Raw genomic sequence first — 20305 nt, 5'->3', positions numbered from 1 at the left:
ACATGATTCGATTAACACTCAAAGATGCGCCTAGATACCAAACTGGGGCAGAAAAGTTTTTGTTTTATCTATTTTGTTGTAATGTCAGGCGCCCACTTGGAGAACAAGGGAATACAGTTAAAGTTTTGGCAATCAGGCGCCCACTTGGAGATAAGGGAATACAGTTGAAGTTTTGGAAATCAAGCGCCCACCTGGAGAGCAAGGGAATATAGTTAAACTTTTGGCAATCAGGTGCCCACCTGGAGAGCAAGGAAATACAGTTAAAGTGTTGGAAATCAAGAGACCACTTGGAGAACAAAGGGAAAGCAGTTCAAGTTTTGGAAATCAGGAGCCCACCTGAAGAACAAAGGGAAAACAGTTCAAGTGTTGGAAATCATGAGCCCACCTGGAGAACAAAGGGAAGCAGTTTAAGTGTTGGAAATCAGGAGCACACCTGGAGAACAAAGGGAAAGCAATTCAAGTATTGGTAATCAGGAGCCCACCTGGAGAACAAAGGGAAAAGCAATTCAAGCGTTGGTAATCAAGAGCCCACCTGGAGAATAAAGGAAAAACAATTCAAGTGTTGGTAATCAGGAGCCCATCTGGAGAACAAAGGGAAGCAATTCAAGTCTCAAGGAAAAATAGCGCAAATGTCGTTAATCAGAAGCCCACCTGGAGAACAAAGGGAAAGCAATTCAAGTGTTGGTAATCAGGAGCCCACCTGGAGAACAAAGGGAAAACAGTTCAAGTATTGGAAATCAGGAGCCTACCTGGAGAACAAAGGGAAAGCAATTCAAGTGTTGGTAATCAGGAGTCCACCTGGAGAACAAAGGGAAAAGCAATTCAAGCGTTGGTAATCAGGAGTCCACATAGAGAACAAAGGGAAAGCAATTCAAGTGTTGGTAATTAGGAGCCCACCTGGAAAACAGAGGGAAGCAGTTCAAGTCTCAAGGAAAAACAGTGCAAGTGTTGGTAATCAGGAGCCCACCTGGAGAACAAAGAGAAAATAATTCAAGTATTGGTAATCAGGAGCCTACCCGGAGAACAAAGGGAAAATCAATTCAAGTGTTGGTAATCAGGAGCCCACTTGGAGAACAAAGGGAAAGCAATTCGAGTGTTGGTAATCAGGAGCCCACCTGGAGAACAAAGGAAAGCAGTTCAAGTTTCGAGGAAAAATTGTGCAAATGTTGGTAATCAGGAGCCCACCCGGAGAACAAAGGGAAAACAATTCAAGTGTTGGTAATTAGGAGCCCACCTGGAGAACAAAGGGAAGCAGTTCAAGTTTCAAGGAAAACCCGTGTAAATGTTGGTAATCAGGAGCCCACCTGAAGAACAAAGGGAAAGGAGCAATGTTCAAAGCAAGACGGTGCAAGTTCGGCAATCAGACGCCCACCTGAAAAACAAAGGGAAAACAAGTCAAGTATCGGAGGAAAGGAAGATAATTCAAATGTTGGTAATCAGGCGCCCACCTGGAAGAACAAAGGGAAAGCAGTAATGTTCAAAAGAAGACAACACAAGTTTCAAAGGAAAACAGTTTAAGGTAACAAAGGGAAGATAATTCAAGTTTTGGTAATCAGGTGCCCGCCTGGAGAACAAGGGAATACAGTTCATATATTGGCAATCAGGTGCCTACCTGGAGAATATGGGAATTCACTTCAGAATGCCATTCAAGTCAGTAACAAAAGAAGCTCGTGACAAGAATGCGAGTCAACAGTCCGAGTTGATCAACAGAAGTTAGTCACAATCCAGAATATATAAAAAAGAAAGAAGAAGAAAGGCAAGAAGTGAATCCAAATGTGGAAGTTGATGAAAGATGTGAGCTGCTCAAGACATGACTGATGTCACAAGCATGGTATGTCCGGTTTTGATTCGAAAAGCTGAAGAAGAATGAACTAACACGTATAACTAGCAAGCGTCAAGGTTCAAATCCAAAGTCTGCATGAAGAACCATCCAAGACTCAAGATCAGCTTCAGAAGACTTATAGATAGGAATCTTGTAACTCATAGTTGACAGACTTAGTTAGTCTTTTTCATTTTTTTGATTTTGATGTAATAATAGGACCGCAGACCGGAACTTCGACAGAATGACGCCTCCATCGGCTCTCCACCTAGGTATACTTCATCATCTCACTCACTTCTGAAGTACACGTGGTCTGATTCCTTTATAGCCAGGGATATGTAGGCAGCTCAGATAACAGGGCTCGGTCACATTCTCTTTCCTGTTAGTTTTGGTCTCCTTAAATAAGGGTCGGTTAAAAAACTTGTCTAGTCGTTCTTTGTCTGAAGATACTTCGTATTTTCAGTCAAAGAGGGGCAACTGTAGACATATGATTTTTGACCCTCCCCAAGAGTTTTTATATTTTAGCATTTAAATACTTAGTTTAAGTCTAATATAGCTATTTCAACTAATTTTTGCTCTTTTTTTCGTCACAAAAAATGAAACTTACAAAAATATTTTAGTTTACATATCTTTCATAGATTTAAATAAAAAATATACAAAAATAGTACCTTACTTTTATTTTTATTTAATTTTGAAAACACAAAAAATAGTTTCATGTTTTTATATAGTTTAGTTCAATTAATTAAAACTAGTTTTACATTTTTGTATTATAAATTTTATTTAGAAGGAAAAGTTAGTCTTGTTTGTCCCATTTTAATCTTGTAGTCCATTTTGTTTTTTTCTTTAGCCCAATTTTAAGGCCCAATAATACCAAACTCATACCTCCTTAACCTAAAATTCTTTCTATATATAAAAATACACCCTAAGACCTAGACAAAAAAAAATCAGACGCTATAACCTAAAAGAACGGACAAGCGCCGCAATAGACCTAGGACCCCCCCTGAAGCTTCTTCTTCTTCTTCGAACCCACCCACCCCAGCCGTTACCCCTCCTGTTAAACAAACCAACGACTAAACAACCTAAACCAGCCGTTGTTCGCCGGAAGCCAGAAGTGGCGTCGCCTTCACCCCAACCCGCCGAAACCCAGCTCCACCCTTTAAAATCTCGACGCTGAAAAGACATCGGATATCCCTTTCCTCTTAATTACTTCTCAGCTGCTTTTAAGACCAACATCATACCAAAGATTTATAGTTGTGTTTCTACCATTTCATACCTGAAAACAAGAAAAATAAAAATCGAAGAGCTTCATTTGATCAAATAAAAACAGAGTGATAGGTTCTGTTCATGTCGTTCAACATTTTAGCTTCTTTTTCTGAGTTTTCAATTCCGAAAACATGGATTCCAATGGAGTTTGATTGAGTTCGTCTTGGGTTCGAGATTTCCGGTGCCGATTTAAGTTTCCGTTGCCGGTTTGAAGTTCCAATCAGTAGTTCGTATCATTTGTTCCTTTTGGTGCAACTCCTTTGTGTACATATCAAGTTCAGCATTAAAGGTCCAGACTCCTTTCTCTTACTTCCATACTGTTATTAGCTCGCGTTATTACTCTTTTTCATTACTCTACTGGTTCTATGGACGATACCATAATAAAGCAAAACTGTGTTAAAATTATAAATATCCTTTGGTTGTGTTGTTCTCTTTGTATTGTAAGTTGCTAGATCCAAATGGGTTCATATTTTGCTGCTTGTTACTGTTTTCTATTAATGAGTGTACAATGTTGAATTTTAGTTATTAAGTTTGTGTAGTCAATGTGGAGTGGTATTAAAATTACATAGAACAGTAGCTTCACGTTAATCAAGTTGGCTCTTTTAGGTAATTTACCAATGATGAACGCAATGGTAATGGATTTTTCCCTTAATCTAATGTATTTGTTTAAATGGAGTTTTCTCTTCTACAATTGTTTATATGCTGAATCACGTAGTTTGCTTTAGGCGTGTTAATTAAATAATTATCATGATTATGGATACGGTTCCCGTGACGTAGTTGTGACACACAATTTTCTAATTCGGGTGTGCATTTCATGTGACTCGATCATAATTTCGAATAATGTTAAATAAATAAATATGTCACAAACCGCGGGTGCATTTCATGTAGTGTAGTCCATGGTGTGTTTTCAAAAACAAACAAGTGTATGGTAATCATGAATTTTCCTAAAAACATTAAAAGCGGTTAGAAAGTTAAAAATGCACAATAGGTTTAAAACATGTAGTAAATCAGATAATAAGCCAAATGTTAATAGTTGAGCGACCGTGCTAGAACCACGGAAACCGGGAATGCCTAACACCTTCTCCCGGGTTAATAGAATTCCTTACCCGGATTTCTATGTTCGCGGACTGTAAAACAGAGTCAATCTTTCCTCGACTCGGGATTTAAAACCGATGACTTGAGATATCATAAATTATCCCAAGTGGCGACTCTGAATTTTGAATAAAATGAATCTTGTTCCGATTGTCACTTTAAGTTGAAAAAAACACCCTTAGACCCTTCGGGGTAGGAAAAAAGGAGATGTGATAATACAAACTTAATTATGGACTCAAAATTCAATCATCTTAGCAAGTGCACAACTAACAAAAATTATATATAAAAAAAATTACTTAGACTTCAGATAATAAAATTATCGAATTACTCACAGAAACATAGCGAAGCAATTATTTGGAATTATGATGACAAATGTTTAAGTCACAAATTTAGTTGTGAGAGACGAAACTGACTCCTAAAACTAAGAGAAATTGATTGTTAGATATTCTTTTTCTTTTACAAATTTGTAATATTATATAGTTTAAATAAGGAAGAATATAATATATTAAATTTAGTTGATTTTGAAGTCCTAAATATTAGGAAAATAATTAAATATTTATTATTAAATATTAAAAAAATAATTAAATGACTATTTTATCTAGTGTGAAATCAAATGTTACAGGGTAAAAGAGGCGAACGACATTTCGCAATGGCCTTCGTGATTTTAATATAATATAGATATAGATATAAATATAAATAGATTATTTATGAAAATAATATCATTTCTTGTTTATCTACAATATATTAAAAGCAGGAGGCTCTTAAGTTGAAACTTAAATTACGAATTACCCATGTCTAATTAAATTTATTTTAATTTTTAATAATACCTACATATACCCGCTTGTCTGAACAATCCCCTCCTTCAAAATTCCCAAGCGTTGCACCGTTTAAGTTTCTTCCCATAATAATGTTCCGAATTGGCTTTTTTTTTTCTAAATTTCGAGACCAACTACTCTTCTGCAAACTGTACCAAATATAGGCAAGAACGATGTTCAGACCTTCATATCAATTCGGAAGGATTATTACAATGGCCTTGAGCCTTATCAATAGAGGAGAAAAGGTTGGTCAAAGTGTATTATTTTCGGAATCATTCATTACAGGTCCTAGGAATATGTGATGAATTGATCATTTACACATACTTGTGTTTTATTCTTTTGTGTATTTTTATTTATTCAAATATTTATTTTAATAATACTTATATTATTTTATAAAGTATATATTTCATGACTCGGTATACACGTGCATTACACGTGGCGAGAAACTAGTTTCATAAATAGCATATCATTTTTACAATGTTAGTATATTATAATGATTATGGTCGTAATCAACTTGTCAAGAGAAGGCATAAATCAGTGAATTAATCTTAATTGTCACACTCTCTCTCCTCTTCTCTTTGCTATATATTTATGCTAAAAACTTAAATTCCTTTATGTGAAAGGTGAATTTTCATGCTGTTATAAATTAACTAGTATAAGAACCCGCGTGATGCGCGGATAATTTGACAGAATATTAATCTTATAAAATTATGATCTAATATATCATATTGATTTAATAAATATTAGTTGTATTTTATTATATAATATAGTATGCAGAAATATAACACAATCTATACAAAATTAATGGATACACATCATATAATAATCAAATACATTGTTTGTTCCTTTTTATTGTTATTATTGAATTAGCAAGTACTTAGTACTATTGATAATTTTCTTGAGTGCTATTTATTTATCTTTATTTTTTAATTAATTGAAAATATAAATATCATAAAATTATCTCTATCCCCCTCTTTTTGTACATTCCTTTCTATTGTAACACTTACTTTATTAGTTTTCAAATTTTTTAGTTTATTATAAATTTAAATAATGTAATATTTTTTTTACTAAAATATAATTTTGAAGTCATCAAAAGTATAAAGAGATAGGCATTTCATATATCTTATGTATATTATCCTAATAGTATCTTTATATTTTTGTATTTTTGTTTGAATTGAAAGTTTCTTTTTTTTAGTTTTATTTTTGAAATAATTTTAAAACTCTAACTTGAAACTACTCCCCAATTTGAATGGATATTTTTTTATTATATATTTCATTTTTTTATCATAGCTAATTTTATTTTTTTTCTTATTTTTATTTTTTTTCAATTTAAAATATTTGTAAAATTGCAACTTGAACCCACTCCCCAATTTGAATGGGTAGTTTTTTCCCTTTTTTTTTTTTAATTATAGCTAATTATAAGATATCTTTATTTATTAATTCAAAAGAGTAACCAATTAATTCAAAATTTAATATTCAAAGGTTTTTTAGTTAGAAAGGGAGTAACCAAAATTACTCCTCAACTTGAATAGGCAGTTCTTTTTGTTTTTAAATTTTAATATCTTCATTTTTACTGTAGCTAATTTAGTTTTTTCTTATTTTTTGTTTTTTAATTTTATTAATTTTAAAACTCTAACTTGAAACTACTCCACAGTTTGAATGCCACTTGAAAACTATTTTGTTTTAACAATGCTACTTGACTTTTTGTATTTTTCATTTGAATTGAAAGTTTTTTCTATTTATTTATTTTTTTCGTTTTTTTTATTTTAAAATACTTTTAAAACTCCAACTTAAAACTACTCCCCAATTTGAATGTGTATTTTTTATTTTTTTTATAATTAATTATAAAATATCTATATGTATTAATTCAAATAGAGTAACCAATCAATTCAAAATTTAAAATTCAAAAGATTTTTTAGTTAGAAAAATAGTTTATTTTGTCTTGAAACTACTCCCAAATTTGAATTGGCAATTTTTTACTTTTTTTAATTTCGTTTTTTATTTAAACGAATTTTAAAACTCTAAATTGAAACCACACCCCAATTTGAATTGGTAATTTTTTATTTATGTATTTTTGCTTTTTATTTTAAAATAATTTTAAAATTCCAACTTGAAACTATTCCCCAACTTGAATAGGTAGTTTTTTTAATTAGTATTTTCATTTTTTATTGTAGCTAATTTAATTTTTTCTTATTTTTCATTTTTTATTTTAAAATAAATTTAATACTCCAACTTGAAACTACTCCCAATGGGTAGTTTATTTTTAAAAAATGTTTTCGTTTTTTTAGTATAGCTAATTATAATATATCTATATTTATTAATTCAAATAGAATAACCAATTAATTCAAAATTTGAATAGGTTTTTAAATTAAAAAGATAGTTTATTTTGTTTTAACAATGCCACTTTCACGACCCTAAACCCGGACCCAGTCGTGATGATGCCTCTCGTGAAGACAAGGCCAGCCGACACTTTTCATTTCTGTATTTAACAGTTAAACAGTAAGAAACAGTCTAAAGCATGATAAAATAATCCAAGGTTTAAGAAGATGATAGTATAATATGCGAAATACAACCCAACACAGCCCGATACCGGGAGGTCACTAGTCATGAGCATCTAAACAACCCGGAATACTCAAAGAAAATTGCAGAGTTTGATACAGAAACTAAGAACATGAAGAAATAAAGATAGGGAAGAGCTCCAGGCTGCGAACGCCAATATCTACCTAAAGACTCCTTGAATCCGCCTGAGTTGGAAATGATCAGCACTCGGGAGCGGGACCAGATGCGCCTGAATCTGCACACGGAGTGCAGGGAGTAAAGGGAGTACTCCAACTCAGTGAGTAATAACCATAAATAAAGAATGAAAGCAAGAAATCACGTAAAACACATTTGCAGACTATAATGAAGTAGTAAAATCAGTAAAAGATATGTGAAAGTCATTTAGTGCAATTAAACTTCATGAAAACCTTTTTGAACATTTAAACAAGTAAAGGACAGAAAATTAAGAAAATAAACACATAAAGGTTCGCCCCTCGGTCACAGTATCAACAAATTCGCCCCTCGGGCAATATCTCAGAACAATACCAGCCCCTCGGGCTATATCTCACATCACAATGGGTACTCGCGCTCACTGGAGGTATGCAGACTCCTAGAGGGGCCCTTTACGGCCCAAGCGCAATATCAAGCCATCTCGTGGCATCATCACTAGGATCTCAGCCTCATATCAATCAAGTCACCTCGTGGCGTACATACCTCAGGCCCTCGGCCTCATAATCAATATCAAATGTTTCCTCACAACATAGGCCCTCGCCCTTACTCAGTCAAAATCCTCACAAGCTACTCGGGCAATAGTAAAACATGATTCTCAGCCCAAAATATCATTTAAAAGATCATTTATATGTTAAAACAGAGTAAACATGAATGAGTACGAAAATAGTGAAATATAACATGACTGAGTTCAAGTATAAAGTCAAAACAGTGAGGAAAAATCAATAAAAGTCCCCTAAGGGTTCAAATAGTTGGCACGAAGCCCAAATATGGCATTAAGCCCAAATAATGATGATATCAAATAGATTTCAGTCAAATAGTCATTCGGGACGGACTAGGTCACAATCCCCAACAGTGCACGACCCTACGCTCGTCATCTAGCGTGTGCGTCACTTCAATATAGCACAACGATGTGCAGTCTGGGGTTTCATACCCTCAGGATATCATTTACAATCATTACTCACCGCAATCCGGTCAAATCTCTAGCTCACGACGCCTTTAACCCTCGAATCGGCCTCCACTCGCGTCGAATCTATACAAAATCAGCACAAGGACGTCTAAATATGCTAAAGGAACGAAGACCAAGCGAAAATAATCAATTTACAACATAAATCCCGAAATTACCAAAATTCGACCCCCGGACCCACGTCTTAGAATTCGATAATTTTTACATCAATATATTACTTATCTCCCCACGAGTCCATACATGCCAAGAACACTGAAATCGAAATCCAAATGACCCCTCAAATTCTCATTTTAAAGTCTCTTAATCTCAAGCCCTAATTCCTCAATTTTTGGCTTAGATTCCATGATTTATTAGGTAGATTTTACAATAGAATCGAGTTTTAAGTCCAAAATTCTTACCTACAAGTGATTCCCCTTGAATCCCTCTTCAATCCCCTTCAAAAAGCTCCAAAACGACCAACAATAGAAGCAATAAACCCCAAATTCGTGGACAAGACAACTATTTAAACCTTCTGCCCAGGCCTGAAATCTTTCTTCGCGAACGCGGTCAAAGCCTCACGTTCGCGAAGCACAAAAATTCCATTGACCAAAACTCTTCTTCGCGAATGCTATCTCACCATCGCGAACGTGTTGCCTCAGCTTCACCAACCTTCGTGAATGCGGTCAGGCCTCTCGCGAACGCGATGCTTACCATTCCGGCCCTTCGCGGACGTGGGACTCCCCTTAGCGAACGTGAAGGCCAAACCTGATGCCTCACTTCCTGACCCTTCACGAACGTGAGGGTCCACTCGTGAACGCGAAGAACAAAATACCTGCAACAACTGAAGCCAAAATCTGCTACTTTTCTTTTATTTAAAATGATCCGTTCAACCCTCCGAAACTCACCCGAGGCCCCCAGGACCTCAACCAAAGGCACCAACATATCCCAAAACCTTATTCAAACTTGTACCAATCTTCCAAATACCTCAAACAACATCAAATCAATCAAAACACATCAGATTCAAGCCTAAGTTTCAAAAAATTTCCGAATTCTGCTTTTGATAAAAAACCCAACCAAACTACGTCTGAATGACCTAAACTTTTGAACACATATCCCAAATGACACAACGGAACTACTGCAGCTCTCGGAATTCCATTCCGACCCCTATATCAAAATCTCACCTACCAACCGGAAATCGCCAAAAATCCACTTTCGCCAATTCCAACCTAAATCTACTCTGGACCTCCAAGACTCATTCCGATCATGCTCCTAAGTCCCAAATCACCTCTCGAAGCTAACCGAACCATCAGAACTCACATCCGAGCCCTCTAACACATAAGCCAACATCCGGTTGACTTTTCCAACTTAACCTTCCTTAAAATAGACTAAGTGTCTCAAACCTTACCAATTCCTTTCCGAACCCTAACCAATCAACTCGATCACATATAAAACCATTATACAAAACAATAAGAAGAAGAAATGGGGGAAACAAAGCGGTAACTCATGAGACAACTGGCCGGGTCGTCACATCCTCCCCAACTTAAATAAACGTTCGTCCTCGAACGAGTCAAGAAACATACCTGAAGCCTCAAACAGGTGAGGATATCTGCTCCGCATCTCCCATTAGGTCTCCTAGGTAGCCTCATCCACGGGCCGACCTCTCCACTGCACTTTCACTGAAGCTATATCCTTTCACCTCAAATTTCAAACTTGACGACCCAAAATAGCTACTAGCTCCACATTATAAGTCAAATCATCATCCAACTGAACCGTGCTGAAATCCAAAACATGAGACAGATCCCCAATATACTTCCGGAGCATAGAAACATGAAATACTGGATGCACACTCGACAAGCTGGGTGGCAAAGCAAGCTCATAAGCCATCTTCCCAATCCTCCGAAGCACCTCAAAAGGCCCAATGAACCTAGGACTCAATTTACCCTTCTTTTCAAACCTCATAACACCCTTCATGGGCGAAACCTTCAACAGAACCTTCTCGCCAACCATGTAGGACACATCTCGAACTTTCCTGTCAGCATAACTCTTCTATCTCGAATGCGCTGTACGAAGCCTCTCCTGAATCACCTTCACCTTTTCTAAAGCATCCTGCACCAAGTCTATTCCCAATAGCCTGGCCTCACCCGGCTCGAACCAACCAACTGGAGATCTACACCGTCTCCCATACAAAGCCTCATATGGAGCCATCTGAATACTCGACTGGTAGCTGTTGTTATAAGCAAACTATACAAGCAGTAGAAACTGATCCCACGAACCTACGAAGTCAATGACACAAGCACGCATCATGTCCTATAATATCTGAATAGTGCGCTCAGATTGCCCGTCCGTCTGAGGGTGAAAAGTTGTGCTCAACTCAACCTGAGTACCCAACTCTCGCTGCATAGACCTCCAAACCTGCGAAGTAAACTGAGTGCCCCTATCTGAAATAATGGAAACTGGGACACCATGCAAATGAACAATCTCCCGGATATAGATCTCTGCCAATCACTATAAAGAATAGGTAGTACACACAGGAATGAAGTGCGCGGACTTGGTCAGCCGATCCACAATCACCCAAATAGCATCGAACTTCTTCAAAGTCCATGGAAGTCCAACTATAAAGTCCATAGTGATCCTCTCCCACTTCCACTCTGGAATATCCATCCGCCGAAGCAAGCCACCCAGTCTCTGATGCTCATATTTCACCTACTAACAATTGAGATACCGAGCTACAAATCCCACAATGTCTTTCTTCATTCTCCTCCACCAATAGTGCTGCCTCAAATCCTGATACATCTTCGCAGCACCCGGATGAATGGAATACCGCGAGTTATGGTCCTCCTCCAGAATCAACTCTCGAAGCCTATCCACATTGGGCACACAAATCCGACCCTGCATCCTCAACAACCTATCATCACTAATGGTCACATCTCCGGCATCATCGTGTTGAACTCTATCCTTAAGGACAAGCAAATGCGGATCATCATACTGGTGCTCTCTGATGCGATCAACTGCAAGAGATCTCTCCCCAACTGGAATATATGCCAAACTCCCCATCTCACCGCCTTTCGGCTCAAGGCATCGGTCACCACATTGGCCTTTCCCGGATGGTACAATATAGTGATATCATAATCCTTAAGCAACTCCAACCACCTCCGCTGCCTCAAATTGAGATATTTCTATTTGAACAAGTGTTGGAGGCTACGATGATCAGTAAACACCTCACAAGACACACCATACAAGTAATGCCTCCCAATCTTCAACGCGTGAACTATGACAGCCAACTCCAAATCATGAACGGGGTAGTTCGTCTCCTAGGTCTTCAACTGAGGGGAAGCATAAGCAATAACTCTACCCTCCTACATCAAAACACAACCAATACCAACTATCAAAGCATCACAATACATGGTATATGAACTTGAAGCTGATGGAATAACCAACATTGGAGCTGTAGTCAAGGCTGTCTTGAGCTTCTGAAAGCTCTCCTCTCACTCGTCCGACCATACAAAATGAAGCACCCTTCTGAGTCAACTTGGTCAAGGGCAATGCGATAGATGAGAATCCCTGAACAAACCGGTGATAATAGTCTGCCAAACCAAGAAAGCTACGAATCTCTATGGCTGAGGATGATCTAGGCCAACTCTGAACTGCCTCTATCTTCTTCGGATCAACCTGAATACCCTCGTTGGACACCACGTGCCCCAAGAAAGCCACTGAACTAAGCCAAAACTCACACTTGGAGAATTTTGCATAAAACTTCTCCTCCCTCAATCTCTGCAACACAACTCTCAAATGCTCTGCGTGCTCCTCCTGACTACGCGAATACACCAGAATATCATCAATGAAGACTATGACAAACGAGTCGAGGTAAGGCCGAAACACACTGTTCATCAAATGCATGAATGCTGCTGGGGCATTGGTCAGCCCAAAAGACATCACCATGAACTCATAATGACCATATCAGATCCTGAAAGCTGTCTTATGAATATGCGAGTCCCTGATCTTCAACTGGTGATAACCTGAACGGAGATCATATCTTGGAGAACACTCTCGCTCCCTGAAGCTGGTCCAATAAATTATCAATGCGAGGCAAAGTATACTTGTTCTTAATTGTTACCTTGTTCAATTGCCAATAATCAATGCACATCCTCATAGTACCATCCTTCTTCTTCACAAATAGAACCGGTGCACCCCAAGGTGACACACTAGGCCGAATGAACCCCTTATCAAGGAGTTCCTAAAGCTGCTCATTTAATTCATTCAACTCCGCTGGTTCCATACGATACGACAGAATAGAAATGGGCTGAGTGCCAGGCACCAGGTCAATACCAAAATCAATATCCCTATCCGGTGGCATGCCCGACAGGTCTGCAGGAAACACATCGGGAAAATCCCTCACAACTGGAACAGAATCAATACTGGGAGTCTCAGCACCGACATCCCTCACAAAGGCTAGATACGAAAGACAACCCTTCCCAATAGTACGTTGAGCTTTCAAGAATGAGATCACTCTACTGGGAACATAATCAGTCACACCTCGCCACTCAATCCGTGGAACACCCGGTATAGCCAATGTGACTGTCTTAGCATGACAGTCCAGAATAGCACGACACGGAGATAGCCAATCCATGCCCAAAATGACATCGAAATCCACCATACATAATAATAAAAGATCCACATGGGTCTCCAGACCCCCAATAGTCACCACACACGACCGGTACACACAGTCTACAATAACAATATCGCCCACCAGGGTAGATACATAAACAGGTGAAGCAAAAAACTCACGGGGCGTACCCAAATAGCGAGAAAAGTATGATGACACATAAGAAAAGGTGGAACTGGGATCAAATAATACAGAGGCATCTCTGTGGCAGACTGAAACAATACCTATAATAACTGCATCTGAAGCAATAGCATCTGGTCTACCTGGAAGTGCATAGAAATGGGCATGCCCGCCACTTGATCGACCTCCCCCTCTAGGGCGACCCCTAGCTGACTGACCTCCACCCCTAGTTGGCTGGGCGGGTGGTGGCAAAGTAACTGGTACTGAAGCCGATGATTGACCCCTCTGCTGAGATGAACTTGCAAGACTACGAGGGCACTGTCTCCACATATGACCCATCTCACCATACTCATAACAACTCTCAGGTGCTGTAGAAGGGGACTGAAGGGAACCCCTCGCACAAGAGTGACTAGCAGATGCACCTGGCATAGAAGAGCCCTGAGCTGATGGAGCACGGGACGAGCTTTGAGCTGGAAGGGCACTAAGTTATGACTGGACCTGATGAGAAATGTGAGAACCTTGACCCGATGACGCCCTACGATAACCTGAGTGAGCTGGCTTAGCATGTCTGAATGGACGACCTCTGCCATGCTGAAACTAACCTCTCAAAGGAGTACCACTATAACTACCAGATCCTCGAGGCCTCTTGGCCTCCCTCTCCTTGCACTCCTGGCGATGAATAGACTTAATCTCCCGAGAAATGTCTACAACCTCTTCAAAGGTAGCACCAATCACCCTCTCCCTGGTCATGAGAATACGAAGCTGATAAGTGAGGCCATCAACAAACCTCCTAATCCTCTCTCTATCTATCGGAACCAACCAAATAGCATGACGAGCTAACTCAGAGAACCTCATCTCATACTGCGTCACCGTCATCTCTACATGATGCAACCACTCAAACTCCCTACGCAGCTCCTCTCTGCGGGACTGCGGTACATACTTCTCCAGAAAGAGAACGGAGAACTGCTGCCAGGTAAGGGGTGCTACACCAACAGGCCTACGCCTCTCAAAAACCTCCCACAAAGTGAAGGAAACTCCTATCACGACCTGGATTTCCCACCCTTGGGAGTCGTGATGGCACCCACTCGTAGAAGCTAAGCAAGCCGCGATATAAAGAATCACAAACTCTTTCATTTTAGCCCTTTTTAACAATTTGAATTAACAAGTGATCAACATTAAAATTTTAACGATGAATAAAATCAAGCGGAAGACTTAATCTGATAAAATAACCCAAACCAGTACTACAATGCCAACATACATCTCTACCCGGAATCCGGTGTCACAATTTCACGGACTGTCTATTATTACTACAACAAAAGTCTAAAAAGTAAGTACAATCTATCTCGGAAACAATGAAAACCGAATACATAATAAGATAGAAGAGAACGCTGAGCATGCGGACGCCTACATGACTACCTCGGGATCTCTAGTTGGACTGAAGGTAGCCACCCAAATGCTATGGTCCAAGAGCTGCTCCGGGATCTGCACATAGTGCAGAGTGTAGCATCAGCACAACCGACCCCATGTGCTGGTAAGTGCCTAGCCTAACCTCGGTGAAGTAGTGACGAGGCTAGGACCAGACTACCAAATAAACTTGTGTAGTTATATAATACACATCAGAATATAAAACAGAAATAAACAAGTAAAGATGGGAAAGGGGTACATGCTGCGGGGGTAAATCAATATCAACAGTAAATCAAGAAAAAGGCATAAGGACAACTTAGAATTCACAACAAAGCAGGAAGGAACTTGTACCCAATCTATAACACTTTGTGTCATCAATTGTTGCAGCGCGCAACCCGATCCCAACATGTAACAACACTGTTGCGGCGTGTAACCCGATCCGATTATATTATTATTGCGGTGTGCAAACCGATCCATTTATATCATTGTTGCGGCATGCAACCCGATCCAGTTATATCATTGTTGCGGCGTGCAACCCGATCCATTTATATCATTGTTGCGGCGTGCAACCCGATCCAAATATAACATTGTTGCTGCACGCAACCCGATCCACATATACAATCAACAACAATCATAACAAGAGTCCCGACAAGGGATCAATAAAGAACTACACTATCCCGGCAAAGGAATCGACAATATCAGTAAATACGTCCCTGCAAGAGAGAAATAACTATAACCAAACTTGTTCCAACATCTAACTACCTCAACTAACACCAATTCACAATCATAAGTAATTCCCACGAGAACAATCATAATCCTTTCTCAATAAAGAGAATCATCAATTTAAGCATCCGTAGTATTATTCAAGAACACAATAAATCACAATTTAAGACTCACGGTCATGCTCAACACCAACATATAGATACTCATCACCATGTTTATACGTCATACTCAACAAGAAACAAGTAGCAAATAGGACACAACTCCTAATCCTTCAAGCTAAGGTTAGACCAAACACTTACCTCGATGCCACGAACACAATTCATGTCTCAATTATCACTTTACCCCTTGATTCCACCACCAATTCGCTCGTATCTAGCCACAAGTTACTTAATTACATCAATAAACACTAAATGAATCAACCCAATGCATGAAAATGAGTTTTCCAAAGTTTTACCCAAAAAGTAAAAAATCGCCCCCAGGCCCACATGATCAAAACTAGAGGTTTGAACCAAAACCCGATTACCAATTATCCTACGAACTCAAATATATAATTTATTTTGAAATCGGACCTCAAATCGAGATCCAAATCCCCAATTTTTGAAAAACTAGGTTCTACCCAAAACACCCAATTTCCCCCATAAATCATTGATTTTGAGTTGAAATCATGTTAAAAGATGTTAATGATTGAAGAAAACGAGTTAAAATTGACTTATAATCGATTTGGAAGAATAGTTGTCTTTGAAAAATCGCCCAAAAGTATTTTGGTTTTGAAAGAGTGTGAAAAATGGTTGGTTTTTGGCTAAGTATAAAATATTGCAGGTTGCAGATATGGGAATTGCGAACAGGGTTCGCAATTGCAAACACCGACCTCTGTTATGTTCGCATTTGCGAAGGGGTTCTCGCATTTGTGAGATGGGAATTGCGACTACTGTGTCGCATTTGCGACTGCTGGCTGAAGCTGGGGAAAATCGCATTTGCGATCAAAAACCTCGCAATTGCGAGATGGGATGGCCTAGGCTGCTTTTGCAATTGCAACAAGGACCTCGTATTTGCGATATCGCATTTGTGAGCCAGTCTTCGTAAATGCGAAGCTTGCAAGCCTGAACACACCAGCTAAAAACCTGTAATAGACCTAGGACCCCCTCTGAAGCTTCTTTTTGTTCTTCTTCGAACCCACCCACCCCAGCCATTACCCCTCATATTAAACAAACCAGCGACTAAACATCTTAAACCAGTCACTGTTCGCCGGAAGCCAGAAGCAGCGTCGCCTTCACCCCAACCCGCCGAAACTGAGCTCCACCCTTTAAAATCTCGATGCTGAAAAGACATCGGATATCCCTTTCCTCTTCGTCACATCTCAGCTGCTTTTTAGACCAACTTCATACCAAAGATTTATAGCTGTGTTTCTACTATTTCATACTTGAAAACAAGAAAAAGAAAAATTGAAGAGCTTCATTTGATCAAATAAAAACAGAGTGATAGGTTCTGTTCATGTCGTTCCACATTTTAGCTTCATTTTCTGAGTTTTCGATTCCGAAAGAATGGATTCCAATGGAGTTTTATTGAGTTCATCTTGGGTTCGAGATTTCTGGTGCTGATTTGAGTTTCCGTCGCCGGTTCGGAGTTTCGATAAGTAGTTCGTGTCATTTGTTCCTTTTGGTGCAGCTCCTTTGCATACATATCAAGTTCAACATTAAAGGTCCAGACTCCTTTCTCTTACTTCCATTCTGTTATTAGCTCATGTTGTTACTCTTTTTCATTACTCTACTGGTTCTATGGACTATACCATAATAAAGAAAAATTGTGTTAAAATTATAAATTATAAATATCCTCTGGTTGTGTTGTTCTCTTTGTATTTTAAGTTGCTAGATCCAAATGGGTTCATATTTTGCTATTTGTTGCTGTTTTCTATTAATGAGTGTACAATGTTGACTTTTAGTTATTAAGTTTGTGTAGTCAATGTGGAGTGGTATTAAAGTTGCATAGAACAGTAGCTTCACGTTAATAAAGATGGCTCTTTTAGGTAATTTACCAATGATAGACGTAATGGTAGTGGATTTTTCCCTTAATCTGATGTATTTGTTTAAATGGAGTTTTCTCTTCTAGAATTGCTTGTATGCTGAATCACGTAGTTTGCTTTAGGTGCGTTAATTAAATAATTATTATGGCTACGGATACGGTTCCCGTGACGTAATTGTGACACACAATTTTCCAATTCGGATGTGCATTTCATGTGACTCGAGCATAATTTCGAATAATGTTAAATAAATAAATATGTCGCAAACCGCGGGTGCATTTCATGTAGCATGGTCTACGATGTGTTTTCAAAAACAAACAAGTGTATGAAAATAATAAATTTTCCTAAAAACATTAAAAGCAGTTAGAAAGTTAAAAATGCACAATAGGTTTAAAACATGTAGTAAATCAGATAATAGGCCAAATGTTAATAGTTGAGCGACCGTGCTAGAACCACAGAACCCGAGAATGCCTAACACCTTCCCCCGGGTTAGCAGAATTCCGTACCCAAATTTCTATGTTGGCGGACTGTAAAACAGAGTCAATCTTTCCTCAACTCGGGATTTAAAACCGGTGACTTGGGACACCATAAATTATCCCTAGTGGCAACTTTGAATTTTGAATAAAATGAATCACGTTTCGATTGTTACTTTAAGTTGGAAAAACTCCCTTATACCTTCCGGGGGTACGAAAAAAGGAGGTGTGACAGCTCTGGCGACTGTGCTGGGGAACGAACCTACAAACTCTTGTTCAGGGTTCAGAATTTGAGATTAGAATATCTATTATAGTTGGCTTTATTTATTATCGTATTTTTATATGTTTGAGCCTAATGTGCTAATTGCCGCTTTTTACCATTTTGATATTGTTTGGACTGTATATAAATTATTGTGAAACCCTCCTCTCTCTGAGTCTTCTAAATCATGTGGGAAGTGTGCACTTCATGTGACTTCTCTTCTGTTAGAGTCATATTCCAATTTTGAACGAGGTTCGGACAAGTTGCAAAGCCGGTGAAGCTTCTATATTCCGGTACGTTTCCCCCGCCTCGGCTCGAGCTGTCCGCTCGGGTAAGCCAGGTTTAGAACAAATGTACCCAGGTTTTTAAACCTAGAATAACATAGCCTCATGCCGGATCCCTAGTAGGAACGCTTGTTTGCATCACGTGCATCTGACTTTGGGGACTCAACACAGGGGTTGGGTCCGTCTAGGACAGGTGTACCCAAAATAACAGACCATCTTGATGCATCTTATGTGCTACATGTTGCATTTCTTCAAGGGTAAAAGGGTCATTTGGCGGACCAATGATACTTGAGGGAAAATGAAAAAAGAAAAAAAAATGAGAAAGAAACGAGGTTGAAGTATAAAAATGAAGCAAGTGGGGCCCAGTTATAATTTATTGCACACCTTTTAAAAAAAACCAAACAAATTGAAAATAAAAAAAATCCAAAAAAAAGAGTTTGCATTTTCCCCGAAAAAAAAAATCAAAAAAAAAGAAAAAAAGAAAAAAAAAAGATGTTTACATGTTTCATCATTTTTTCAAAATCAAAAGACAAAAAATATTTTTTTCTCAGAATTAGTTGTTATTTTTATTTCTCACCCGTATCCAATTTGCCCGAACTACGCATACCTGATTCTCGTCTTTTGGGGCGTGATACGTAGGCAACCCACATAGGGTCCGGTCTTCCTAGTGAATCTTAAGTTCTTGGCTTTGCGGGGTCTTAGCCAAATTTTGCACTTCTAGCCACCTTTTGGTCACATAAGCCATTTTGCAAAAAATAGCCTTAATCATGTCTTGCATGCGTCCAATAGGGAGTGTTATTGTCTCACCTTGTGTTGGTTTGAGTTTTTTTCTTACAGGTATGGATCTACTTACTAGAGTTTGAGCATGACAGACACTCAGTGACCATCCAGTCAGGATCGCTCATTTAGGAGTTGCTTAAGGAGATTTGTTTTATTTTTTTATGTTTCGAGTCTCTTCTTCATTTTAGGTCGTCTTTTACCTTCTAGTTTGTACAGTAATGTCGAGTTTTTTAGGTGATGTTAGAGTTTGTCATAGTCTAGTTATGTTTGCCAAATCTTTTGTTATTGTATTTCTTATTTTTGTATTTGGAAATGTGTTACACGTCAAAAATCCAAAAAAAAGAAAAGAAAAAGAAATTTTGCGTTTTTATATTTTCGTTAGAAGTTTTCTTTAGAATTCTAATTCTATTTGAGGTGGTCTTTCCTTTAGGCAATTAATATCTATAAATTAAAATAAAAATTATTTTTATATTTCCTTTAGTATATTAGGGCTAAAAATTGAAAAAAAAGAGAATTTTCTTTTAGTACCTTTCTAAAAGTTTTCTTTAAGATATTAATTCAAAAAATCCAAAAAGATTTTCTTTTGAGGTTTTTCTTTGGGAAATTAATAAAAAATGAATTGTAAAAAAAACTCTTTTTATTTTACTTGAACTTTAGGACATTGTACATAGAAGAAAAAAATAACATACTTCATCTTGTGTTTATCTTTAGAGTTTCTTCCTTAGGTAGTCAAAAACTGAAATCCTGAAATATTTTCTTTTTATCTTGTTCATTTCTCGTTTCGCAATCTTTCTTCAGGGATATCAAATGAAAATTCAAAATATTTTTCTTTGGTTTATTCTTTAGATCTCCTTCTTAAAAAAAAGATAAAAAAAATATTT

At 38.0% G+C, this 20305-nt stretch overlaps 1 long non-coding RNA gene across 1 annotated transcript; it reads left to right on the top strand.

Annotated features, from left to right (window-relative positions):
* Positions 1-2763: 2763 nt before the first annotated feature.
* On the top strand, positions 2764-17439 carry LOC142180339 (uncharacterized). The gene is made up of 2 exons (XR_012708834.1): positions 2764-3371; positions 16431-17439. It is a non-coding gene; the product is annotated as an uncharacterized LOC142180339 (long non-coding RNA).
* Positions 17440-20305: the final 2866 nt, after the last annotated feature.

This window comes from Nicotiana tabacum, chromosome 1, assembly GCF_000715075.1.
Source record: "Nicotiana tabacum cultivar K326 chromosome 1, ASM71507v2, whole genome shotgun sequence".
NCBI classification, from domain to species: Eukaryota; Viridiplantae; Streptophyta; class Magnoliopsida; order Solanales; family Solanaceae; genus Nicotiana; species Nicotiana tabacum.
This window is presented reverse-complemented; position numbering and strand designations above follow the sequence as displayed.